Source organism: Hyperolius riggenbachi, chromosome 8, assembly GCF_040937935.1.
Source record: "Hyperolius riggenbachi isolate aHypRig1 chromosome 8, aHypRig1.pri, whole genome shotgun sequence".
NCBI lineage: Eukaryota > Metazoa > Chordata > Amphibia > Anura > Hyperoliidae > Hyperolius > Hyperolius riggenbachi.
Genome location: NC_090653.1, coordinates 101226857 through 101254781, shown reverse-complemented (window position 1 = coordinate 101254781; position 27925 = coordinate 101226857). Strand labels below are relative to the sequence as shown.

At 47.6% G+C, this 27925-nt stretch overlaps 1 protein-coding gene and 1 long non-coding RNA gene across 6 annotated transcripts in view; one reads left to right on the top strand and one right to left on the bottom strand.

Annotated features, from left to right (window-relative positions):
- The window catches only part of MBNL3 (muscleblind like splicing regulator 3), a 239377-nt gene extending 235750 nt beyond the window's left edge, over positions 1-3627 (bottom strand). For 2 of the 5 annotated variants that reach the window (XM_068250938.1, XM_068250942.1), the window contains exon 1: positions 1037-1585. The gene's annotated coding sequence lies outside the window, so the exon portion shown is untranslated. Of the gene's footprint in view, positions 1-1036; positions 1802-3501 lie in introns of those variants that run through there. The other 3 variants (XM_068250940.1, XM_068250941.1, XM_068250943.1) reach the window with 3 other exon arrangements.
- The window catches only part of LOC137529048 (uncharacterized), a 65576-nt gene continuing 38643 nt past the window's right edge, over positions 993-27925 (top strand). Inside the window, exons 1-2 of the long non-coding RNA XR_011023564.1 lie at positions 993-2149; positions 16904-16966. This is a non-coding gene — a long non-coding RNA (uncharacterized lncRNA). The remainder of the gene's footprint in view (positions 2150-16903; positions 16967-27925) is intronic.

Below are 27925 nucleotides of genomic sequence, written 5' to 3'. Positions count from 1 at the left end.
AAAAAAAGCTTATAAGTTTCAGGGTTAACACAGAATGGGGGTCATATAACCATGTGACAAGATAGAAAATGTACATGCATTGCTCAATATATATAGATATATATATAGATATATATATATATATATATATATATATATATATATTTTTTTTTTTTACACACACTGTGCGTAATAGATGCATGGTGTATTTTTTTTACAGTGTGCGAGTGTGTGTGTAGATAGATAGATAGATAGATAGATAGATAGATAGGATATTTAGTGTATTTAGATGGCTATACTCCTTGATCCCAAAATGCAAGTACAGTGCTTTATCGACTTTTATTTGCGCATGCAGATCTGTTTGATCTTCAGAGAATCAGTTAAATTAATATATTCCATCTGTCGTGATGGGGGGGGGGGGGGGGGATTATGCCTATACTAGCGCAAACTGAAAACCTGCAGTTTGCCCCAAAACTTTGCCCCATCTCCAGATCACGTCTCTGTGTAGATGCACCGCTCTGTGCATAACATATGTTGCCATTTTTTTCTCCCAGGACAAAAAGTAGACAAAATAGACTCTAATGATCTGAATGACTGCAATACCACAAGGCTTTCAATGTTGTAACACAGAGCTCAAACTTCTCTGGCATTTTGCGATGGAGCGTATGTCGACATACACAGTAAATACAGTAAACAAAACTAAATAATCGCATACAAAAATAGAAAAGCAAAAGTAGGAACAGGTAAAGTGAGATTATATAAAGCAAGGGCACCTCTGCAAAGTCTTTTAGCAGCCTATAGAAGACATTGCACAGAGCCAAATGCGCAGCAGAATATGAACCTGGCTTTTAGAAATGCAGAGTAGTGGCACTTTGCAAAGGGTTTAGGCAGAAGCACGCTGCTCCCTGTCAGTGTGTATGGCTGCTCAGTGTACACGCCTGCACCCTGAGAGCACGCTGCTGCTGCTGGGAGAACCACACGCTGCAAATCTGGACTGCTGCTGTCCCAAACAGGTTCAGAAGCTGCTATCTCAGAAGCAAAACAGACACTGCCTTACCTTACGCTTCTATGCTGATTTAGCAACCCCAGAAGACCCAATCCTCAGCTGCGGAATGCCATATGGAAAAAAAGCAGAAGCAGCACTAAGCAAGACGGACAGAGTGCTGGGTGAGGCTTTAGCATGGGTGTATAATGAATGCCGCCATTTTAAAGCCTGGCTCTTGAAATCACTAGGCATAACGAAATTAAAGCACGCCCCACGTACATAACTTCATTGCTGGGACGTGCATCTGGGATGAAACTATGCAGCTGTGGGGTGTGAAATGTCAACTCGACAGACAGGAACCTCAATTCAGAGAAGGACGCCGAGCAGAAGTTGTCATTATAGCAGCACAGGGCAGAGAGATCAGTTTCACCGTCTAAATCTGTGCGGCAGTGCAGGGCGACGTTGAGAGAAAAAGCACTTTACTGCAGTGAAATCTGCACAGGCTCGTCATAAGCTATTTCCTGTCTCCCTCTGCTGCGACGACTTGGTACAGTCCACAAAACAGAGCACCTAATGGCCTTTGGGAGCTGTGTCGTATTCTGTAGCTCAGGCTGGCTGCTGCCATAGCAACATTGCTAAAACCTACACGAGATCTGCACAATAAATCCAGCAGTAGAAGAAAAGGTGACTCAAGCCAATTAGTCCGAGCAAATTCACCAGTTAATGCGAAACCTGCAGGCTGCATGTGCTGCCGTGTGGAGGAGAAACCCGTGACCCTGACAGCAGATACACGCAGTATTCACGCATTGCCATCCTGCAGGCACAAGAAGCAACAGTGCTCCATTGTATGAGGAAGATAGAAAGACAACAGAGGAAGAAGTGACTTTGTTTCTAAAACGACACCAGATTCCTGACTAGGCAGGGAGGACTTTGCAGTCCTGCTGTGTCACCTTGTCCTCGCTTTACCCGCCAGCAGCAAGCTGTGCAAATACTTCAGACAAAATGTATGACCTTTACTGTACAAAGTTTCTCATGTCCAGCAAGGACAGGATGTTAACTCCTGCATTGCCAAGGGGCCTGGTGACAACACACACTCGGAAATGACCAAATATGAACTATATGCTTCATTCACTTCTCTTGTCCAGGATCTGTACTAAGGACACCATTCACCTTGGCACTGACAGGGTATCTTTAAATTAATTAGATGTAATAACAGTATCATATTTCACTGCAGGGGCATGGCTACGATATGACAGAGCAATGGTTGCAGCAATGCTCTGATTGAGTCCAGATTCACACTGCTAACTTGCTGTTGCGGTGCTGTGCAATTGTCTAATCGCACGCACAAAAACACAAAAACAAAAAAAAAAAGGCTTCGGAGATTACTGCGGCAGTGTGTGGTAATCTCCATTCTGGCTGCAGGCCAAGCAGGAAGTGAGGGTCTTTGGCGCTCACTTCCTGTGGCCAAAATTTGAATAAAATGGAAGTGTTGTGTAAAAATACGCTTCCGCACATGTGTGCTACAATGCGAATGCCAATTTTTTTTTTAAAGAGCTGCGTCACCATAGACTTATGGTTCGCCTCACGTCTCCGGGCATGTTGCCCACCAACGTGCTGTTGCGCCAGCGTTGGCCATGTGTGAAATTCGCCACTTCCGCCACATGGCATTGTGAAAATATGAAATGCCACATAGACTTTAATTGATGTAGAATTGGCCTATGGTAAAATAGGCCAATGCAACGTGCCAGTGTGAAAGGGGCTTAAAACTAAAGCTGGACTGATTTACATCTAGTGCACTAACACTGGGGATTATACTTGCCTAAAAATGTATATGTAACAGTTTTGCCAACCTGCCCCCTCCTCCTACCTCCCTGCATACCTGAGCTGGAGCAGAAGGCTGTGTTGAAGCAGAAGGCTGTGCTGAAGTGACAGCTTATGTGACAACATCTTATGTGCAAAAATTTAGGGACGCACAGGGATCCCCACATATGGGGTTACTGGCCCGGTGAGACAGAGGGCAGATGGGAATTCAGGTCAAGGGGCAGTTCTAGTGACAATGAGGTCCTGTGGGCAATGTTAACCTGGGGGGCCCCCCCATAAGTGGCATAGGGTTGGGACCCCCCATAAGCGGCATAGGGTTGGGACACATTTATGTCTGGCAAATCTGGCTCCCCGGGTATCCCACCAGCTATATAGTGCTCCCCTGCAAAGTTTCTGACAGCATTGCGACTCACCTGTCCGGGCGGCACGCTCCTCCATGCATTCCTATCTTCATCCTCGCTGGGTTGCCTCTTCTCCATGACCATTATTATGTAACAACACACCGCCAACTAGGTAACAGAAAAGATGCAAGGAATGCACGGAGTAATGGAGGAGCGCGCCTGTCCGGACAGGTGCTGCCATAAACTGTGCAGGAGCCCAGGGTACCACTAGATAGTTGGGGAGGCTGGCAGCGCTCAAGTGTCCTGGGGCCATTACCCAGGTTGCCCTTAAAGGAGTTCTGTGGAGGCTATTAAAAACAAAAAACTGTCACTTACCTGGTGCTTCTATTGACCCCCTGTAGCTGTCATGTCCTGCATTATCCACCTACGATCCTCATGGGTGCCCATGATGCTCTTGGTTGTTTGAGGCTCCTTTCGGCTCCATGAATTTACACAAATCCGTTACGACTCTCAAAAGTTAAAAAGTACAGTTGACCCAGAGACAGTGGTGCTCAAATACCCCTTTTTAAAATTCGAGTTTGGTCGAATTCGAATAGTAAATTATTCGAGGTCATTCGAATATTCGAGTCGAATAATTTTTACTATTCGATTCGACCTCGGACTTCGAGCTCACTATTCGAGTCGGTATTCGAGCTAACTATTCGAGCTGACTATTCGAATTGGCCTTAAATAGCTTCCAACACTTGTTTTGAGGGTGAATGATGCAAGAAACCTCTTTTTTTCCAAGTAACAACAGCAAGTGATTATGTGGGGATGTTCCTTTAAAAAAAAATGTGGAAAGAGAAGTTGTGTCCTTAATTTTGTTCAGTAGTGTTACTGTATATACTTGTTCTTCTTCTTCTATATCGTCTTCTTCTTCTTCTTCTTCTTCTTCTTCTTCTTCTTCTTCTTCTTCTTCTTCTTCTTCTTCTTCTTCTTCTTCTTCTTCTTCTTCTTCTTCTTCTTCTTCTTCTTCTTCTTCTTCTCCTTCCTTTTCAATATAGTCTTATTCTTCTTCACGTATTTCTCTTTTCAATTTTTTTTTAAAGAAATGCATCTATTTTTGAGCGTAACAAATAGCTGGTGGGCGCACGCATGTTGGAAGCGCCATTGTATGTGCTCCCTGGCAGTGGAAACACAAAGACAGCAGGAGGTAAATTCAGCAGCAGGAGGAGGAGGATGAGTGTGTGGCAGCAGGCAGTCAATGAGGCAGGCAGCTCGCCGTGACATAATAGCCCTGGTACCTAGCGGTGATACCAGGGCTGTAAATAAACACAACAGGAGGTCCCAGACAGCGGTCGTGCAGCCCACATTGTGTCCAATACACAACTGGGACAACACAGTTTTCAACCCGGGCACCTCAGAAAAATTAAACCTTTTTTTTTTTTTTTTTTATGGTTTTTTGGTTTTTGGTTTTGCAACCAATATAGCTATTGTTTGACGTAATAGCTGGTGGCAGAGTGGCAGCAGAAGGTAAATCATCTGTGTACCCTGGCAGTGGGAAACACAGACAGACAGCAGCAGCAGGAGGAGGAATGGAGGAGTAGGCGAGCAGCTATTGTTTGACGTAATAGCTGGTGGCAGAGTGGCAGCAGAAGGTAAATCATCTGTGTACCCTGGCAGTGGGAAACACAGACAGACAGCAGCAGCAGCAGCAGGAGGAGGTATGGAGGAGCAGTGTGAGTGTGGCAGCAGGTAGGCAGCGTGACATAATAGCCCTGGTACCTAGCGGTGATACCAGGGCTGTAAATGAACACAACAGGAGGTCCCAGACAGCGGTCGTGCAGCCCACATTGTGTCCAATACACAACTGGGACAACACAGTTTTCAACCCGGGCACCTCAGAAAAATTAAACCTTTTTTTTTTTTTTATGGTTTTTTGGTTTTTGGTTTTGCAACCAATATAGCTATTGTTTGACGTAATAGCTGGTGGCAGAGTGGCAGCAGAAGGTAAATCATCTGTGTACCCTGGCAGTGGGAGACACAGACAGACAGCAGCAGCAGGAGGAGGAATGGAGGAGTAGGCGAGCAGCTATTGTTTGACGTAATAGCTGGTGGCAGAGTGGCAGCAGAAGGTAAATCATCTGTGTACCCTGGCAGTGGGAAACACAGACAGACAGCAGCAGCAGCAGCAGGAGGAGGTATGGAGGAGCAGTGTGAGTGTGGCAGCAGGTAGGCAGCGTGACATAATAGCCCTGGTACCTAGCGGTGATACCAGGGCTGTAAATAAACACAACAGGAGGTCCCAGACAGCGGTCGTGCAGCCCACATTGTGTCCAATACACAACTGGGACAACACAGTTTTCAACCCGGGCACCTCAGAAAAATTAAACCTTTTTTTTTTTTTTATGGTTTTTTGGTTTTTGGTTTTGCAACCAATATAGCTATTGTTTGACGTAATAGCTGGTGGCAGAGTGGCAGCAGAAGGTAAATCATCTGTGTACCCTGGCAGTGGGAAACACAGACAGACAGACAGCAGCAGCAGGAGGAGGAATGGAGGAGTAGGCGAGCAGCTATTGTTTGATGTAATAGCTGGTGGCAGAGTGGCAGCAGAAGGTAAATCATCTGTGTACCCTGGCAGTGGGAAACACAGACAGACAGCAGCAGCAGCAGCAGGAGGAGGTATGGAGGAGCAGTGTGAGTGTGGCAGCAGGTAGGCAGCGTGACATAATAGCCCTGGTACCTAGCGGTGATACCAGGGCTGTAAATAAACACAACAGGAGGTCCCAGACAGCGGTCGTGCAGCCCACATTGTGTCCAATACACAACTGGGACAACACAGTTTTCAACCCGGGCACCTCAGAAAAATTAAACCTTTTTTTTTTTTTATGGTTTTTTGGTTTTTGGTTTTGCAACCAATATAGCTATTGTTTGACGTAATAGCTGGTGGCAGAGTGGCAGCAGAAGGTAAATCATCTGTGTACCCTGGCAGTGGGAAACACAGACAGACAGACAGCAGCAGCAGGAGGAGGAATGGAGGAGTAGGCGAGCAGCTATTGTTTGACGTAATAGCTGGTGGCAGAGTGGCAGCAGAAGGTAAATCATCTGTGTACCCTGGCAGTGGGAAACACAGACAGACAGCAGAAGGGCAGTACACAGCAGCCCACTGTAGGTGTAAAATGTGTGGCTGCAGGCGACGTAATAGTCAAAGTGAACCAGGCTGGCTTAGTGAGCAGGAGCCAGGAGGTGGTAAAGGGTGGTAAGGCACATTAACGATGGTTCCGGCAGCCAGTTCATGTCCCCCTCTCGCCGACAACAGGGGCCAGGAACTCGCCTTCCACCCACGCCTGGTTCATCTTGAGAAACGTCAGTCTGTCCACAGACTTGTGAGACAGACGTGAGCGTTTCTCGGTGACCACGCCACCAGCTGCACTGAAGCAGCGCTCGGACAGCACGCTGGAAGGGGGGCAGGACAGCACTTCCAGGGCGTACTGCGCCAGCTCGCTCCAGATCTCCATGCGCTTGACCCAATACTCCATGGGATCAACAGGGGCATCGCTGTCAAGCCCGCTGTACGACCCCATGTAGTCAGCCACCATGCGGGTCAGGCGCTGGCTGTGACCGGAGGAGGATGCTGCTGCATGCATCTCCTCTCTAGTCACTGCTGCCGGAGCCTCTACAGTCCTGTAGAGCTCGTGGCTGAGAGACAGCAGGTCTGTGGGGCGCTTGCTGCTGCTGGATGCAGGCACCTGCTGCTGCCTCTGTGCTGGCTGCTGGACAGTGGGGGTGGAAGGCTGGGGGAAGGCTTCCTCCAAGCGCTCAACAAGGGCCTGCTGCAAGCTCCTTATTTGTTGCGCTGGGTCTCCTCCTGCAGGCGGCAGGAACTGGCTCAACTTCCCCTTGAGGCGTGGGTCCAACATCATGCTGATCCAGATGTCCTCCCTCTGCTTCATCTGGATCACCCTGGGGTCCCTGCGCAGGCACGTCAGCATGTGCGCTGCCATTGGGAAGAGGCGGGCCACGTCTGCTGGCACATCGACGTCAGTGCTGTCCTCATCCTCCTCCTCTGCTGCCTCATCCTCTCTCCACCCCCGCACCAACTCAGCTGCGCTGTGCTGATCCCCCTCATCAGCAGCCAGGTCAGGGACCTCCACCAAGTCCTCCTCCTCCTCCCCCTCAGAGGTGGACTGCGCAGCTGGTTGCCGCTCCTGCTGGTCCAAGGCTGCCGCTCCCTGTTCCAGCAAAGCATCGAGGGCCCTGTTCAGCAGAGAAACCAGGGGCACCCACTCGCAGACCATAGCATGGTCCCTGCTCACCATGTTTGTGGCCTGCAGGAAGGGAGCCAGCACTAAGCACACCTGCTGCATGTGCCTCCAGTCATCATCGGGGACGATGGACGGGAAGTTGCTGGTCTTGTCCCTTCTCAGAGCTGCGGAAACAGTGGCCAGGGCAAGGTACTGTTTGACAGCGTGCCTCTGTTCAACCAGACGCTCCAACATCGCCAGGGTGGAGTTCCAGCGAGTCGGAACGTCAAGGATCAGCCGATGGCGTGGCAGATCCAGCTCCTTTTGCACGTCTTCCAGGCTCGCACAGGCTGCAGCCGAGCGCCGGAAGTGACGCACAACATTCCTTGCCGTTTCCAGCAGTTCGCCCATCCCCTGGTAGGTGCGCAGGAACTTCTGCACCACCAGGTTCAGCACGTGGGCAAGACAGGGGATGTGGGTCAGGTTTCCCCTGTGTATTGCGGCAACCAGATTGGCCCCATTGTCGGCCACCACCTCTCCGACTCTGAGGCCTCTGGGGGTCAGCCAAATCCTCTCCTGCTCCTGGAGTTTGGCCAACACATGGGTTGCCGTCAGCTTGGTCTTCCCAAGGCTGACCAAGTGCAGCAGCGCTTGGCAGTGGCGGGCCTTCACGCTGCTGCTGAGGCGGGGGGTTTGGCCAGGTGTGCCGGAGGATGGCAGAGGATCGGAGGAACCTGCTGCAGTTCCCCTGAGCCTGCGGGGTGGCACCACCCACTGTGTTGCTGCTGCTGCTGTGCCCGCTGCTGCTCTCCCATCCTCACCCCCTTCCACCAAGCTGACCCAGTGGACAGTGAAGGACAGGTAGCGGCCTGTCCCGAAGCGGCTGCTCCAGGAGTCCATGGTGACGTGGACCCTTTCACCAACCGCGTGCTCCAGCCCTCGCTCCACATTGGCCATCACAAAGCGGTGCAGTGCAGGAATGGCCTTGCGGGAGAAAAAGTGTCTGCTGGGGAGCTGCCAGTCTGGGGCTGCGCAAGCAAGCAGCGCACGAATGTCGCTCCCCTCCTGCACGAGCGTGTACGGCAGGAGTTGGGAGCACATGGCCCGTGCCAGCAAGCCGTTCAGCTGCCGCACGCGACGGCTGCTGGGAGGCAGAGCCCTAACCACCCCCTGGAAGGACTCGCTCAAAAGGCTCTGGCGTGGCCTTTTGCTGACACGGGAATCAGCAGACACAGCGGAGGAGGCCACTGAGGACTGGCTGCCAGAACAGGCCTCAGTGTCGGCGGCAGGAGTTGCAGAGGGGGGAGGAGCAGTGCGTTTCCGCACTCCTGCTGGTGCTGCTGGAGGAGCAGGAGGGCGGGTGGCTGCTGTTGCTGCTGCTGAAGGCTGTGCAGTGATGGGTGTGGTGCCACTGCCAGCACCAGATGCCTTCAGCCTCTGGAACTCCTCATGCTGGTGGAAATGTTTAGCCGCAAGGTGGTTGATGAGCGAGCTGGTGCAGAACTTTAAGGGGTCTGCACCTCTGCTCAACTTCCGCTGACAGTGGTTGCAAGTGGCGTACTTGCTGTACACAGTGGGCATGGTGAAATATCGCCAGATTGGTGACTTAAACATCCCCCTACGGCATGGAAGCGCTGCTGCCTGTCTCCCTGTGGTGGTTGGGGGGGGGGCTTGGGTGCGGCTGGTGGTGGTACTGGCTGATGCTGCTGCTGCTGAGCCTGAGACACCAGCAGGGTGTGGGACGCTGCCAATGCTTGCAATGATGCGCCTCCTTGCAAGGCCCACAAGCGCATCCTCCTCCTCCTCCTCAGAGCTGCTGAGGACGACATCCCCTGGAGGTGGTGGCACCCAGTCTCTGTCTGTCACCGGGTCATCATCATCCTCCCCCTCCTGAAACATGTCCTGCTGGGATGAGGACCCCCCAAACTCCTCTCCTGATGCATGGATGGGCTGCTTGACTGTCGCCACAGTCTTGCTGTCCAATCCCTCATCCCCCAAAGTGCCCATCAGCATCTCCTCCTCAAGATCGCCAACAACAGCAGACAATTTACTCATGATGCCTGGGGTCAAAAGACTGCTGAATGACGGGTCGGCGAGTGACGGTGAACTGGCCTCCTCCCCAGACCCTGCTGGGCGGCTGCTGCGAACAGGGGTGGTGGTGGTGGTGAGGGTGGAGGCCTCGGATGCAGAGCTGATGGCGGGCTGCTCATCCTCCGTCATGAGTTGCACCACAGTGTCTGCATCCTTTTCCTCAATGGGACGTTTCCGACCCGGCTGGAGGAAAATGGGAGCAGGTGCTACACGCTGCTGCTGCTGTGTCTCTGCAGCGTGAGTTGCAGATGCTCCTGCTGGGCGGCGCCCAAGGCGTCCACGGCCAGTGGCTATGGGAGGAATGTTAGCCACTGACGCTGCTGCTGCTGCTGCGGAACTGTGCATGGTGGCGCGCCCGCGGCCGCGGCTTGCCACAATGCTGCTCCCTCTCCTCCTGATTCCCTTGCTGCCCTTCCCCTTGCCCAAACCGCGCTGGCTGCCACTTCCAGACATCTTCAATGTTTTGGGCGTATAGACAAAAGTTTTTTAAAAGGGCGGGTGAAAAGTGGGGTACTTTAATGGAGTGGGTTGGTTGGTGAGGTGACTGAGTGAGTGTCCCCTAGTACAGTAAGTAAGTAGTAACAGTCAGGAAGTACAACTAGCAGTTACAATAATCAGTAGTAATCACAAGTAAATTTAGTGTGTGTACACTCAGACAGTGAGTGCCCGCACGCAGGAGCTAGTAGCCTATGAACACAGTGACTGAGTGTCCTAGACTCCTAGTACAGTAAGAGTAAGTAGTAACAGTAAGTAGAACTAACTAATTACAATAATCAATCAGCGATCAGAAGGAAATGGAGTGTGGGTGGTGTGTGTACACTCAGACAGTGAGTGCCCGCACGCAGGAGCTAGTAGCCTATGAACACAGTGACTGAGTGTCCTAGACTCCTAGTACAGTAAGAGTAAGTAGTAACAGTAAGTAGAACTAACTAATTACAATAATCAATCAGCGATCAGAAGGAAATGGAGTGTGGGTGGTGTGTGTACACTCAGACAGTGAGTGACCGCACGCAGGAGCTAGTAGCCTATGAACACACAGTGACTGAGTGTCCTAGACTCCTAGTACAGTAAGAGTAAGTAGTAACAGTAAGTAGAACTAACTAATTACAATAATCAATCAGCGATCAGAAGGAAATGGAGTGTGGGTGGTGTGTGTACACTCAGACAGTGAGTGCCCGCACGCAGGAGCTAGTAGCCTATGAACACAGTGACTGAGTGTCCTAGACTCCTAGTACAGTAAGAGTAAGTAGTAACAGTAAGTAGAACTAACTAATTACAATAATCAATCAGCGATCAGAAGGAAATGGAGTGTGGGTGGTGTGTGTACACTCAGACAGTGAGTGCCCGCACGCAGGAGCTAGTAGCCTATGAACACAGTGACTGAGTGTCCTAGACTCCTAGTACAGTAAGAGTAAGTAGTAACAGTAAGTAGAACTAACTAATTACAATAATCAATCAGCGATCAGAAGGAAATGGAGTGTGGGTGGTGTGTGTACACTCAGACAGTGAGTGACCGCACGCAGGAGCTAGTAGCCTATGAACACACAGTGACTGAGTGTCCTAGACTCCTAGTACAGTAAGAGTAAGTAGTAACAGTAAGTAGAACTAACTAATTACAATAATCAATCAGCGATCAGAAGGAAATGGAGTGTGGGTGGTGTGTGTACACTCAGACAGTGAGTGACCGCACGCAGGAGCTAGTAGCCTATGAACACACAGTGACTGAGTGTCCTAGACTCCTAGTACAGTAAGAGTAAGTAGTAACAGTAAGTAGAACTAACTAATTACAATAATCAATCAGCGATCAGAAGGAAATGGAGTGTGGGTGGTGTGTGTACACTCAGACAGTGAGTGCCCGCACGCAGGAGCTAGTAGCCTATGAACACACAGTGACTGAGTGTCCTAGACTCCTAGTACAGTAAGAGTAAGTAGTAACAGTAAGTAGAACTAACTAATTACAATAATCAATCAGCGATCAGAAGGAAATGGAGTGTGGGTGGTGTGTGTACACTCAGACAGTGAGTGACCGCACGCAGGAGCTAGTAGCCTATGAACACACAGTGACTGAGTGTCCTAGACTCCTAGTACAGTAAGAGTAAGTAGTAACAGTAAGTAGAACTAACTAATTACAATAATCAATCAGCGATCAGAAGGAAATGGAGTGTGGGTGGTGTGTGTACACTCAGACAGTGAGTGACCGCACGCAGGAGCTAGTAGCCTATGAACACAGTGACTGTCTGACTGAGTGTCCTAGACTCCTAGTACAGTAAGAGTAAGTAGTAACAGTAAGTACAACTAACTAACAATAATCTATCAGTAATCAGAAGGAAATAGAGTGTGTGTACACACAGACAGTGAGTGAGTGCACACACGCAGGAGCTAGCTAGTAGCCTATAAACAGTGACAGTCAGTGAGTGTCCTACTCCTAGTACAGTATAACTACAATACTATTAGTAAAGGACAGCAGAAATACTGGTATAGATGAGAGAAATAAACAGAGGACAGCTGCCCACAGAGGCAAGGCCCCCCTGAGGCCTAAACCTGTAAGCTTGCAGCAGCTGCCTGTCTCTAATGTAACACACAAGCTACTAACTAAAATACAATGTCTATCTAACTAACAACAATATAGGTGTATATGGCAGGTGTAGGTGAGCAAAAACGCTAGGTAAATGATCACAATAGAGCACTTGCTAAGCCAAAGCACAAAGGAGCAACTCTCTCTCTGTACAAGTCTCAGGCAAGCATGGAGAAACGGAACATGGCGGCCGCTATTTATAGGGTAGGGGCTGGCCAGGGTCCCCCTCTGTGATTGGCTGCCGTCAGAGGGCCTGGGAGCCCTCTGATTGGCTCTAAGGACATCAATCTGGGCTATGACGCTATTCGAGCTCGGTACCGAGCTCGAATAGCGCCGTTTGCTCGAATAGCTCGAATAGTGAATGGGCTATTCGAGTGTACTCGGATAGCCCATTCGAATAGCTACAGCTATTCGGAGCTCGAATACCGAGCTCGGATAGCTGAAAAAGAGCTCGAATATTCGAGCTACTCGAATATTCGAGCTCTGCTGAGCACCACTACCCAGAGATAGTCAAGAAGCTGAAAAGCAAAGAGAAAGAGATTACCTTGGAATCGGAGTATGGGCTGGTGCACACCGAGCGGCTTTTTGGGCGTTTTCAGATCCGCTTGCGGCTGCGGATCTGCTTGGTCAATGTATCTCAATGGGGTGGTGCACACCAGAGCGGGGGGCGTTTTGCAGAAACGAAAAATGCCTGGGTGAGGCATTTTTTGGATTGCGGGTGCGTTTCTGCCTCAATGTTAAGTATAGGAAAAACGCAAACCGCTCTGAAAAACGGCACTTCAGAGCGGTTTTGCAGGCGTTTTTGTTACAGAAGCTGTTCAGTAACAGCTTTACTGTAACAATATATGAAATCTACTATACTGAAAACCGCAGCAGCAATCCGCAAAACGCTAGCAAAACGCCTCATAAAAATAAAAAAAAGCGTTTAAAAATCTGCTAGCATTTTGCGGATCTGCTAGCGGGTTTTGGTGTGCACCAGCCCTATGAGAGGAGCTACAAGGACGGTGTAATTGCCAGAGAGGGCTGTGGGGTGGCCATATATCCTAAAGACGCTGACGGGCCGGCTCTGGCCGCACCATCTGGTGATATACCTGGCCACACCATCTTCATTATATATAGGGGGGGGGAACCCCAATAGAGCTTGAAGATTGCTTATGTGAGGACTAATATAGAGCGCTATCACTTTACTCAATAATTATATTTCAAGATCTCACAAGTATCTAAAGTGAAGCGAACCATCCATAAACTGTGGTGTTATCAGACTACCTATTTGAAGTTATTTCATTGAATCAAACAGAGCACTGTTGTTAATTGGTGTTAATATACTGTATTTGTAATGCCAAATGCATATGCACTACTGACATATGCATACCCAGAATGCTCTTGTCCGCAGCTGCTGTTCACAGGTAGGCCTGGAACCCACTGAAATCCGCAAACGCAAAACGCAACCGCTAGCGTTTTGTCTGAGCGGTTTGCAAGCGGATTCATGCGCGTTTTTGGTCGCGTTTTGCAACAGTGTATTTTTTTGCTCAGCGGTTGTGTAGCGTTTTGCGTTTCGCGTTTTTATCCTGATTGGTCCTGTGAATTATTTTTAATTATGTTACAGTGTGCTGAACCGCAAAACGCTAGCAAAACCGCTCAGTTTAGGTTTTGCTGAGCGTTTCTGCTAGCGTTTCAATACTTTACATTGAAGCGCTAACGCTCCCAAAATGCTGCAGGTCCTGCGTTTGCGTTTCTGGGAAACGCAAACGCTCCTGTGGAAGTTGCCCCATCCATTAACATCAGCTGAGCGTTTTGGCAAAACGCTAGCGTATCGCAGCGCTGCCAAAATGCTCAAAAAAACGCTCTTGTGGGTTCCAGCCCTCAGGCAAGAATGTGAACATGCAGGGAGAGTAGAGTGGGGCAGAGCATGCACAGTTCCTTTGGCTTCTGTTTATCGGGCTCCGGTCAGAGCCATGCATTAAGGGCATAGCGGCCAGTGGCATAGCTAAGGAGTTGTGGGCCCTGATGCACATTTTACAATGGGGCCCCCCAAGCACTCTATACATAGCAATTGATACAGCGCCCCCAAAACCTGCCAATGGCAACCACAGTGTCAGAGGTGCAAGAAGGGGATGGGAAACAGTTTATTAGTGATTACCACTATTCAAAATATCTGTAGAAGTTATTATTATGAGCACAGGACCAATAGAGAGCTAATACTGCAGTTGAGGGAAGGCCCTTCAGGGCCCTTATGGCCCAAGGGCCCCATGGGGCCGCAACCTCTGCAACCTCTATTGCTACGCCCCTGATAGCGGCACAGCGCAGGTGAGTATTAGGACCCCATAATACACACATTAATCAGTCCTTGGTGAGGGTAGGGTTCTCCCTCTGGTGTCGTGGAATCAGGTGACTAATTCCACACATGTGCAGCTCTAGGATCCTGCACGTGTGTCCCTTTTGTGGCTGGGAATCTATCACTCGATGATCTGTAGAGCAAATGTTATAGGGCAGCAATCGGGATGTTGCTTGTTGCTAATTGCACTTGTAGGTGGTGTGCTTGCTTGCAAGTAATTGGTGGTGCAGCATGCAACAATGCACAAGCCTGAGGGCTAATACTGAAGTTATATTTAATCGTATAAAGAAATTACAATGTGTTTCGTGAGGGTTCACCCCAACTTCATCAGGTAGTATGCACACAGTATAAAAAAGACAGTTTAAATAACGTTTTTTACACTGGGACACCAGATTGCTAAGTGACACATTGTCATGTGTAGTTTATTAATTTTGAGGTCAGTTCAGGTGTGCTTTAAACGCGGCTACCGCTGCTGTCCTGGTAAATCAACACAATTAGCTGCAGCTGGAGCTAGAGGTTGGAAACTTGTACAGAAAGTCAGAGAACATACACAGCCATGGATACCAAAATTCCTCAGCACAACGCCCCTAGACTGTTCTCGTGCTACCACTCCTTTCTGTGCCGAGCGATACTCTATTTTTTGTCTAAACAAATTAACTAAATTAATAGGCCAACAAAGGAAAGCAATGATGGAGCAAACTTGCTGATCAGGCTCTGTATGTCTACATGCACCACACAAACAGGTTTATGTAGACGTTCTGAGCTTTTCAAGATGAAAAAAAGAAAATATGTGAAAGATAATTTAGTATGATATTATAAGTAGCAGGAAAGAGAGAAGATTAAAGAATCTGTCACCAGCAGAGAGCTTGGGCATAACATTAGTTATTAACATATCCTTATTAGGGGCTTTCAACATGACAATGAAAAGACTTTACAAAGATAATATTATGAAACAACCAGATCCCACAAGAGCTACCACACCATTACGCAGGTCCCACATGACCTCCTTCTCCCAAATTTTTGTTGTAGACATAATATTTTTACTTATGAATACATAGAAATGGCTAGCTCATTGACCATCCCAATGAATATAATGAAGTGAAGGATTTTGTGGAGTGGTTGGATCCCTAGTCTTGGCACCCTAAAGGACACAGATAAACAAACATGAGAGCCCAGATAGCATAGAATGTTAGACTGATGTTGGATGAAATGTAGGATATAAAAGGGATACTCACAAACGTAGGTTGCAGGGGGGCAACCAACTGCTTGAAGCAGGTGGAGACAATTAACCCAACTCCCTTCGGGGTGTCCAAGTTGGACTGAATGTGGTCCCTCTGCTTGGTAGTAAAAAGTTAGCTTTCACAATGGTTTCCACCATGTGAGGCCAGACCAGACTCCTCTCATAGTTACATGTGAGGGGGTAATACTCAGCTCAATGGGGTAAAGAGGCACCCAAGTATGGATAAAACTAAGTTAAAAACAATAAAAAAATCCAAAGAAGTGGTGAGGTGGCTTACCTCCAAAGCCAACAGTCTCACAAGACAGCAATATTTATTTTAGCACAGGCAATGCGTTTCACAGGTCCAAACCTGCTTCCTCAGGTCAGTAACAGTGCCAGAATATATGAGCCAAAAAACATTGAGTGCCTGTAATATTATTATCATCTTTAACCAAGTTTAAGTCTACCTTGGCACCTCTTTACCCCATTGTGCTGGATTTGTGGAGTAGCACACCTTACCATAGTTTTTTTTGGGTGCATTACCTGGATGCGAAGCAACACCCAATATCCTGAGCAAAAGTCCAGAGGTTGGTTAGCACACTATTTTGAAATTCAATTATTTATTTTTCAGTGCATGTGTCAACACCAGATTGACAATTGTTTTTGAGCCAAGCAGGGTCCCCTTCATCAGAGAAGTGCAGCCATACAAAAGGTGTCTGCACTTCTCCGATGAAGGGGACTCTGCTATTTAGGAGACCCAATGTAACCGGAATTCAAAGGTTAACAATCTTTGCAAGTATAATTTTAATTTTTTAAGGGCTCTTTCACATCAGAGCTTGCGTTGGAGAACGCTCAAAGCATACGTTTTGTTGTATGCCTTTTACTGCGTTTTGATATGCGTTGCACTGCAGTGAGTGTGCTTTTTTAATCCGTTTTCAATGCGTTACAGCACATAGGAAAACGCAGGTAATTTTTTTTTCTTTTAGTTTTCAACTTTCTACATTGTTCCTCTGTTGCATTCTGGGACTGATTGCCTGCGTTAACGGATTAAAAACGTTTTTTACACTGACTAACATTGTAACGCATAAAGCTAGCGTCAGCCGAAAAACTGCGCCTGGGTGCAGTGTAACGCAACGCACAAAAAGGCTGTGTTATATGTGAAAGCTAAAATGAAAGTCTATGGACTTTCATTTCACCTTGGGTAACGCAAACTTTACCTGTTGCGTTGAAATGCAGAAAATCTGCCCTAATGTGAAAGAGCCCTTAGTGCTTCATTATGTAATACTGTAGATGTTCCAGTGCTTATTATAATGCTGTGATGTTTTCTTTTACAGGCATGCTAAACCCGTTCCCTCATAGGTCACCACAGCAACAGGTCATGTTTGTTTGTGGCAAAGGTAAATAATCTTGTTTAATATTGAATCCATTTTTATTAATAATTGTAGCACTGTTTACGTTTTTGAAGCAGTCCATTTCGTGCTGAAACTGGGAGCGTCATAGCAGCAATGCTATACTGTGCGCCCCGCGTAAGGGCAATTCGGGGATCCGGAGAACGCCAGACCCTGAATTATATCTTCCTCAGAGTTGCAACAACTCGGAGGGGGAATAGTATTTAATGCCACCAGGGAGTTTAGCGGCAGCAGGGTGACCTGTCATTCAGCTCACCCTGCGCCCCCAACTGCCCGGCACCGATGTAATATGTACCCTTCAGTTTTAAAATGTAAATCTACCTTTATATGCATGAAGGTGATTCGGAAGAGGCACAACTTACCGTAGGTTGTTTTGTGCATAGCCCGGATGCGAGCCACATCCACTACCATACAAACAGTTCAAGGTAGGCTGTTTCGAGTTTGACAATTGCCCGGAGGGTTCCCTTCATCAGATACGACATATGTCTGCACTATGTGATGAAGGGGACCTTCCGTGGCCCCGAATCAATTGTCATACTCCGTGTTGACACATGCATTGAGGAATAAAAAACTCTGTAAACTACGTTTGGTGTGCTAGCCTACCTTGGACTGTTCCTTTATATGCATGTTACAGACACAAAGTAATAGCCATACTGGTTTGTATCACAGATCTAAGATGGTTTAAAAACCCATAACACATTTTTTGAGGGGTGTCCTGGGAAAGAATGACCAAAAATGTATTTTGGGGGCAGTGGCATAGCTAAGGAGCTGTGGGCCCCGATGTAAGTTTTACAATGGGGCCCCTTAAGCACTCTCTACATAACAATTGATATGGCAAACCAAAACCTGCCAATGGTAGCTACAGTGTCAGCGGTGCAAGAAGGGGATGGGGAACTGCTATTCGAAGTATCTATAGTATCTATAAGTATTCTATAGAAGTATCTATAGAAGCGATTATTATGAACACAGGACCAATAGAGAGCTAATACTGTAGTTGAGGGAGGGCCCTTCAGGGCCCCTATGGCCCAAGGGCCCTGATGCGCTCGCAACCTCTGCAACCCCTATTGCTACGCCTCTGTTTGGGGGAATTTCTGTTTCCGTTGTAAGACTTTTTTTTTTTTTTTTTAAGAGTCTTCTCACAACTGCCAGGAGAACCTTTTTTGCCCACTGTCAATGTTGCAATCGGGGTCTTTTGTCTTTTGTGGAGCAGACAGTGGTAGAGGCTCACACTGACAGAGAAAAGTTGTCGGATAGTTCAGACAGATTGCTGAACAATTGCACAGACAGGAAGCTGATGACCACACTTGCAATAATGTACTAAGACACCCACAGATTGTGAGAAAGGTAGTAATATATTTATTTTATTATTTATTTATTGTATTCATAAAGTGCCAACATCTTACGCAGCGCTGGACACTAGTTTAGGTTACAGACAATATTTAGGGGTGACATACAGCAATATGACAATACAGAAAACAAGAAAAACCAGATCACGCAGCACAGTATGAGTACAAGGTAATGCTTAGTCAGTCACTGGATGGTAGCATGGAGTTTAGGCAAGTTGAGTTCACTCAAATGCATAGCATGGGTGCACAGTAATGGAGGTGCGTGATCAGGTAGGACACAAAAGGAGGAGGACCCTGCCCGAAGGCTTACAATCTAGAGGGAGAGGTAGGGACACGAAAGGTAGGGACCAGAGTTCAGCTGTGAATTTATAGCACTTGTGAGGGGTGGTAGGCCAGAGTAAAAAGGTGAGTTTTGAGGGCCTTCTTGAAGATGTTTAAGGAGGGGGCTGCCCTAATGGGTGGAGGGAGAAAGTTCCATAGTGTTGGTGCAGCTTTCGAGAAGTCCTGGAGGCGTGCATGGGACTGGGTGATGCGGGGGGCAGTCAGGCAAAGTTCATTGGGGAGCGGAGTGAGTGGCCAGGTGTGTACCTCTGAGTGAGATCGGAAATGTAGGTTGGATAGGTTTTGAGGACAGATTTGTAAGTCAGGCACAGTATCTTGAATCTGATTCTGGAATGGATAGGAAGCCAGTGGAGGGATTCACAGAGGGGAGCTGCCGTGGTGGAGCGATGGGAGGAGTGGATAATTCTGGCTGCCGCATTCATGATGGACTGCAGCAGGGCAATTCAGGTCATAGGGAGACCAGCCAGAAGGGCATTGCAGTAGTCAAGGCTGGAAATTATGAGGGCATGGATGAGGAGTTTGGTGGTGGCAGAGGTCAGGAAAGGACGGATGTTGCAGATGTTACGGAGGTGGAAGTTACAGGACTTTGTGAGGTTTTGAATGTGGGGAGTGAAGGAGAGTGCGAAGTCCAGGGTGACACCCAGACAGCGAGCTTGAGAGGTAGGGCGAATGGTAGCGTGGTTAACAGTGACATGCACATCTGGGAGGTTTAGGCATGGCCGGGGTGGGAAGATCATAAATTCTGTTTTGTCTAGATTTAGTTTCAGGAACCTAGCGGACATCCAAGAGGAGATGGCTGATAGGCAGGAGGAGACCTTGTCCATGGTAGTGGTGGATATGTCAGGGGTGTGGAGGTAGATCTTGTTGTCATCTGCATACAGATGATAGATAAAACCCATGGAGGAGATAACCTTGCCAATGGAGGATGTGTATAGGGAGAACAGTAGGGGGCCAAGGACCGAACCTTGGGGGACTCCCACCGAGAGGTATTTAAAGGTGGATGAGGACTTATTGAAGGAGATCGTGAAGGAGCAGTTGGAGAGGTAGGATGAAGTCGTGAATGCCCATGGACTGGAGGGACTGGAGGAGTAGGATGGTCTGTGCCTACGCAGTACGCTCCTGGTGCGATCAGCGGGAGTGAGGACACGGCAATGCAGGCGCAGTGGTTTTCAGACTTTAAAGTCTGAAATTCCAGAAGTGAACCAGAGGCGGGGCCGGAGCATCGGTGAGTGGCTGCGCGGGCACAGGATGTCTGCGGGGGACCATTAGAAGCCCCGGGTAAGTTCAACTAATTTTCCCCCGACCCCCCTACAGTATCCCTTTAAAGAATGACTACAGTGAAAACAATATACTTACATCTTTTACATCTCCACAGACTGGATCAGATGCAAGGGCAAAGGCGAGATGATGTTTCACATATACCAATTATGCCATCCTTATTACTATGTACTGCTAACCCAGCAAGAAATGGGATACTCCATAGGATAGACTTCCTCCTGACACTGGGAGATGTTCTCCTGACAGCCTTAGCAACAGTATTTTTTTTCCAGGAAATAACTGAAACTCAATATCATGGAGTTTTCACTGAATATAACCTGTGATTATGTACTTTATCACCATATGCTTCAATTATATTGCTCAGGTTTATTTCAGGGTCACTCTGATTATACTGATAACCATGGTAACAGCTGAGGACCATAGTAAGTATGTGTGAACTAACCAATAGGTGAGCTCCTCTGAAACCCCTGAACATAAAAAGTGTGATGCAAAACATGTCTGTATTCAGATGGTGCCAGGCCATCTATGTTTCTATGCAGAAAAATACAATGTACTCCAATCCTTACTTCAGAAATGCTTGCTGTAAAATTAAACATGTATTTTACACAGTCACACAGGTAGGGCCAGATTTGTACTTCTTACCGCCCAAGGCCACCTGTCACCAGCTACTCCCGGTTTGAATCCCAGCCAGGCCACTATCTGCAAGGAGTGTGTATGTTCTCCCCGTGTCTGCGTGGGTTTTCTCCAGGCACTCCGAATTCCTCCCACATCCCAAAAACATACAGATAAGTTAATTGGCTTCCCCCTAAAATTGGCCCTAGACTGTGATGCATACACTACATACTAAATACATAGACATATGACCATGGTAGGGATTAGATTGTGAGCCTCTCTTAGGGACAGTTTAGTGAAAAGACAATACTCTGTACAGCGCTGCGAAAGATGTCAGCACTATATAAATACTAAATAATAAGATAATGTTAATCATTTATTTTTAAAGGAAGGAAGGTGGGCTGGGGGAAACTAACTGTAGGTTGTACAGGGTCACCATTAGTTAAATTAAAGGGAACCTAAACTGAGAAGGATGTGGATTTTTCCTTTTAAAACAATACCAGTTGCCCGACTCTCCTGCTGATCCTGTGTCTCTAAGACTTTCAGCCACAGCCCCTTAAAGGGGAACTGAAGTAAGAGGTATACGGAGGCTGCCATATTTATTTCCTTTTTAGTCAATACCAGTTGCCTGGCAGCCCTGCTGGTCTATTTCTCTGCAGTAGTATCTGAATAACACCAGAAATAAGCATGCAGCTAGTCTTGTCAGTCAGAAACACCTGATCTGCCGCATGCTTGTTCAGGGGCTATGGCTAATAGTATTAGAGGCAGAGGATCAGCAGGGCTGCCAGGCAACTGGTATTGCTTAAAAGTAAATAAACATGGCAGCCTCCATATACCTCTCTCTTCAGTTGTCCTTTAACAAGCATGCAGATAAGGTGCTCTGACTGAAGTCAGACTGGATTCGCTGCATGATTGTTTCAGGTGTGTGAATCAGCCACTAAAACTAGGCAAAGAGATCAGCAGGACGGACAAGCAACCAATATCCCTCTCAGTTAAGGTTCCCTTTAAAGTTCTTGTCCACCAACCAAAAAAAAAAAAAAAAAGAAACCAATTACTATAAACACAGTCATGTGCCACTAATTAAACTAGACAGTGCACACAACGTAAGAAACCTAAGAATATTATAATGCAGCATACAGAATAACATAATTAATTAACCACCCTGGCGTTCTATTAAGATCGCCAGGGCAGCTGCGGGAGGGTTTTTTTTTAATAAAAAAAAACTATTTCATGCAGCCAACTGAAAGTTGGCTGCATGAAAGCCCACTAGAGGGCGCTCCTAACCCATATTTCTGATCGCCTCCGGCGATCCGCAGTAACAAGGAAGGCCGGAATGAGCGGCCTTCCCTGTTTCGTTTTGCTCGTCGCCATGGCGACGAGCGGAGTGACGTCATGGACGTCAGCCGACGTCCTGACGTCAGCCGCCTCCGATCCAGCCCTCAGCGCTGGCCAGAACTGTTTGTTCCGGCTGCGCAGGGCTCGGGCGGCTGGGGGGACCCTCTTTCGCCGCTGCACGCGGCGGATCGCCGCGCTGCGGCGGCGATCAGGCAGCACACGCGGCTGGCAAAGTGTCGGCTGCGTGTGCTGCTTTTTACAGCGAGCAAATCGGCCCAGCAGGGCCTGAGCGGCAGCCACCGGCAGTGATGGACGAGCTGAGCTCGTCCATACCGCTAAGGTGGTTAAGCCTCTTAAATAATTAACGTTAATTAGGCAACAAGTACTTAAAGGCTAACTAAAGGCACGTACACACGCCATATTTCCACAAACGACGGGTCCGCCAGACCCTCCCACTGGCCGGACGTTCTGCTGACTGTAGCACGTGTGTACGCGCTGTCGGCAGACTGATAAGGCTGTTTCTGAACGATCCGCTGAGCGTTTCCGTGGCCATGGGAGCACAATCAATGACATGCCACTGAGCCTAGTGATTGCACACTGCTACTGACCCAGCTGACCCAGAAGCAGCTTCTGATGGCTCTAACAAGAGTATGGAGGGGGACAGAGGTCAATGGGGGGAGATGTAGGCATGAAGACTGCTCCCTATACATGCCTGCTTTCCCCCCCCCCCCCCCCTTCCCCGTTCGAACAATCTTGTTCGCCTTGGTTATTCTTCAGCACAAATAAAGCATGTTCCCAAATAAAAATGAGGCAGCAAGTTCCCCAAATTACATAACTAAGAAGCATGACCCTCAAACAACAAAAATAAGCAGCATGTCCTCCAAATAATGAATCAGGTAGTATGCTTCTTTAATGACAATTAAGCATCATGTCCCCCAGATAACTTAGCAGGCAGCATGATGTCTAAATAGCATGATAAGGCAGTTATGTCCCCCAAATAATAATGCAGCATACCTGCAAATAACATCATTCAACATGTTCCCTAGATGAGATAATAAGGCAGTTTGTTAGGTTATTAGGCCTAGTGCACACCGGAGCGTTTCCGCTGTGGTTTGCGATCTGCTTGCGGGTGCGGATCCGCTAGGGTAATGTATTTCAATGGGCTGGTGCACACCAGAGCGGGAGGCGTTTTGCAGAAACGCATACTCCCGGGCTGCTGCAGATTTTGGATTGCGGATGCGTTTCTGCCTCAATGTTAAGTATAGGAAAACCGCAAACCGCTCTGAAAAACGGCACTTCAGAGCGGTTTGCCAGGCGTTTTTTGTTACAGTAGCTGTTCAGTAACAGCTTTACTGTAACAATACATGAAATCTACTATACCAAAACCGCTACACAAAACCGCAAAACGCTAGCTGAAACGCTGCAGAAAAATAAGAAAAAGCGTTTCAAAATCTGCTAGCATTTTGCGGATCTGTTAGCGGTTTTTGGTGTGCACTAGGCCTTAGAAGAGCTGTGAGATTTAGTTGGGTAGGAATGGGGTAAAGATTGCCCAGGCATAACTCTTCCCCAAATGTCAGTGGAAGCAGAAAAGCAGGATGCAACTGATGACCTTTATAATGCGGCATCTTCCAACCAGCAGCACAGGAAGTGCATTTTTAAAATAAAATTTAGACTTATAAAGAAACATTACATTAAAATAAATATTTTAATAAAACAAATACATGTAGCAACACCTGAGGCATTTATCAATGTGATGGCTGTAGTATTAACAAAAATAATCATATTACGTGTGTTAAAATATACATATGTGCAGTAGCGTAGCTAAGGAGCTATAGGCCCCAGTGCAAGTTTTACATTGGGGCCCCCCAGCACTCTATACATAACATAACGATACGGCGCACCAAAAATTGCCAAGGACAACCACAGTGTCAGAGGTGCAAGAAGGGGATGGAGAACAGTTTGTTAATGATCACTACTATTCAAAGTATCTAAAGAAGTCATTATTACCAGCACAGGACCTATAGGGCTTGATTCACTAACATCGCACCCGCTGCCCTGTAAACGTTGCACCCAGTTTCGGGGGCACCCGATGCACCGTTTTCGTTGCACCGAGTACTACGTTTACAGGGCAGCGGGAGCGACGTTATCGTCGCACCGCGCACTATTACCCGCGATGCACGCGCACTGAGCGAGGCTGTGCGCGAAGTAGCGTTGCGTGACTGTTAGTGCGTGCAAAGCTACTTAGGGGGCACAAAGTGGCTTTTCACACCGGCACTAGCACTTAGCGCCGGTCAGTGATTCAAGCTCATAGAGAGCTAATACTATGGTTGAGAGGGGGCCCCTTGTGCGGTCACATCCTCTGCATCCCCTATTGCTACGCCACTGCATATGTGCATATATACTGTACATACATAGATACACACACGATGGCGCTGGTCTTGTACTAACTAGTCCAACACCAGTGCCCTGTCATGCCTCACCCACAGAAGCATGCTGCTATATGTCAGGCTCATTAAAAGTTGCGGCTGGCAGCTGTAGAACGTGGCTGCTTGGCAGCGTCTCATCATGTTTTGCTGCCAGCCGCTGGCCAATAAGGATTCAGGGGAGGAGTGAGTCAGTGAGGAAAGAGGGAGGAGAGAGGCGGCGCAGCCGTGACGTCATGGCTGGGGGTGGCGCCGGGCACGTTACAAGCACGCTCATCGCACGCTGCTCGCCGCTCCCTTCCTGGACCCTCAGCCACCGGAGGGCACGTTACAAGCACGCTGCCCGCCACCCCTTAGCCGCCAGAGCACTCCTGGACCCTGAGCCGCCAGATTGAGGTAGTTATCTACTACCTCCTATACTGCAGGCACATACACCTGGCTAACCTATACTGCAGGCATATATGCCTGGCTAACCTATACTGCAGGCACATATACCTGGCTAACCTATACTGCAGGCACATATACCTGGCTAACCTATACTGAAGGCACATATACCTGGCTAACCTATACTGAAGGCACATATACCTGGCTAACCTATACTGAAGGCACATATACCTGGCTAACCTATACTGAAGGCACATATACCTGGCTAACCTATACTGCAGGCACATATACCAGGCTAACCTATACTGCAGGCATATATGCCTGGCTAACCTATACTGCATGCACATATAGCTGGCTAACCTATACTGCAGGCACATATACCTGGCTAACCTATACTGAAGGCACATATACCTGGCTAACCTATACTGCAGGCACATATACCAGGCTAACTTATACTGCAGGCACATATACCAGGCTAACTTATACTGCAGGCACATATACTTAGCTAACCTATACTGAAGGCACATATACCTGGCTAACCTATACTGCAGGCACATATACCTGGCTAACCTATACTGCAGGCACATATACCTAGCTATCCTATACTGCACATATACCTGCCTAACCTATACTGCAGGCACATATACCTGGCTAACCTATACTGAAGGCACATATACCTGGCTAACCAATACTGCACATATACCTGCCTAACCTATACTGCAGGCACATATACCTAGCTAACCTATACTGAAGGCACATATACCTGGCTAACCTATACTGAAGGCACATATACCTGGCTAACCTATACTGAAGGCACATATACGTGGCTAACCTATACTGCAGGCACATATACCTGCCTAACCTATACTGCAGGCACATATACCTAGCTAACCTATACTGAAGGCACATATACCTGGCTAACCTATACTGAAGGCACATATACCTGGCTAACCTATACTGCAGGCACATATACCTGGCTAACCTATACTGCAGGCACATATACCTAGCTAACCTATACTGAAGGCACATATACCTGGCTAACCTATACTGAAGGCACATATACGTGGCTAACCTATACTGAAGGCACATATACCTGGCTAACCTATACTGAAGGCACATATACCTGGCTAACCTATACTGAAGGCACATATACGTGGCTAACCTATACTGCAGGCACATATACCTGGCTAACCTATACTGCAGGCACATATACCTGGCTAACCTATACTGCAGGCACATATACCTGGCTAACCTATACTGAAGGCACATATACCTGGCTAACCTATACTGCAGGCACATATACCAGGCTAACCTATACTGCAGGCATATATGCCTGGCTAACCTATACTGCAGGCACATATAGCTGGCTAACCTATACTGCAGGCACATATACCTGGCTAACCTATACTGAAGGCACATATACCTGGCTAACCTATACTGCAGGCACATATACCAGGCTAACTTATACTGCAGGCACATATACCAGGCTAACTTATACTGCAGGCACATATACCAGGCTAACCTATACTGAAGGCACATATACCTGGCTAACCTATACTGCAGGCACATATACCTGGCTAACCTATACTGCAGGCACATATACCTAGCTATCCTATACTGCACATATACCTGCCTAACCTATACTGCAGGCACATATACCTGGCTAACCTATACTGAAGGCACATATACGTGGCTAACCTATACTGAAGGCACATATACCTGGCTAACCTATACTGAAGGCACATATACCTGGCTAACCTATACTGAAGGCACATATACGTGGCTAACCTATACTGCAGGCACATATACCTGGCTAACCTATACTGAAGGCACATATACCTGGCTAACCTATACTGAAGGCACATATACCTGGCTAACCTATACTGAAGGCACATATACCTGGCTAACCTATACTGCAGGCACATATACCAGGCTAACCTATACTGCAGGCATATATGCCTGGCTAACCTATACTGCAGGCACATATAGCTGGCTAACCTATACTGCAGGCACATATACCTGGCTAACCTATACTGAAGGCACATATACCTGGCTAACCTATACTGCAGGCACATATACCAGGCTAACTTATACTGCAGGCACATATACCAGGCTGACTTATACTGCAGGCACATATACTTAGCTAACCTATACTGAAGGCACATATACCTGGCTAACCTATACTGCAGGCACATATACCTGGCTAACCTATACTGCAGGCACATATACCTAGCTATCCTATACTGCACATATACCTGCCTAACCTATACTGCAGGCACATATACCTGGCTAACCTATACTGAAGGCACATATACCTGGCTAACCTATACTGCACATATACCTGCCTAACCTATACTGCAGGCACATATACCTAGCTAACCTATACTGAAGGCACATATACCTGGCTAACCTATACTGAAGGCACATACACCTGGCTAACCTATACTGAAGGCACATATACGTGGCTAACCTATACTGCAGGCACATATACCTGCCTAACCTATACTGCAGGCACATATACCTAGCTAACCTATACTGAAGGCACATATACCTGGTTAACCTATACTGAAGGCACATATACCTGGCTAACCTATACTGCAGGCACATATACCTGGCTAACCTATACTGCAGGCACATATACCTAGCTAACCTATACTGAAGGCACATATACCTGGCTAACCTATACTGAAGGCACATATACGTGGCTAACCTATACTGAAGGCACATATACCTGGCTAACCTATACTGCAGGCACATATACCTGGCTAACCTATACTGAAGGCACATATACGTGGCTAACCTATACTGCAGGCACATATACCTGGCTAACCTATACTGCAGGCACATATACCTGGCTAACCTATACTGCAGGCACATATACCTGGCTAACCTATACTGCAGGCACATATACCTGGCTAACCTATACTGAAGGCACACATACCTGGCTAACCTATACTGAAGGCAAATATACCTGGCTAATTATACTGAAGGCGCATATACCTAGCTAACCTATACGGGGGGAGGCCCTAAGCTTAGCATTTAAAACGTTGGTAGATCTCCTGGCCTCAACGAAGTAGCTCGCAAGCCAAAAAAATGTGGGCACCCCTGGTCTATGGAAATAACAGGAGAGGTTGCGACTGGGGATAGATATTATAAAAAATGGTATCACCCTCTGCTTCAATATCACTTACAAACTTTTATTGAAGGTATAACACACTGGGGACAGA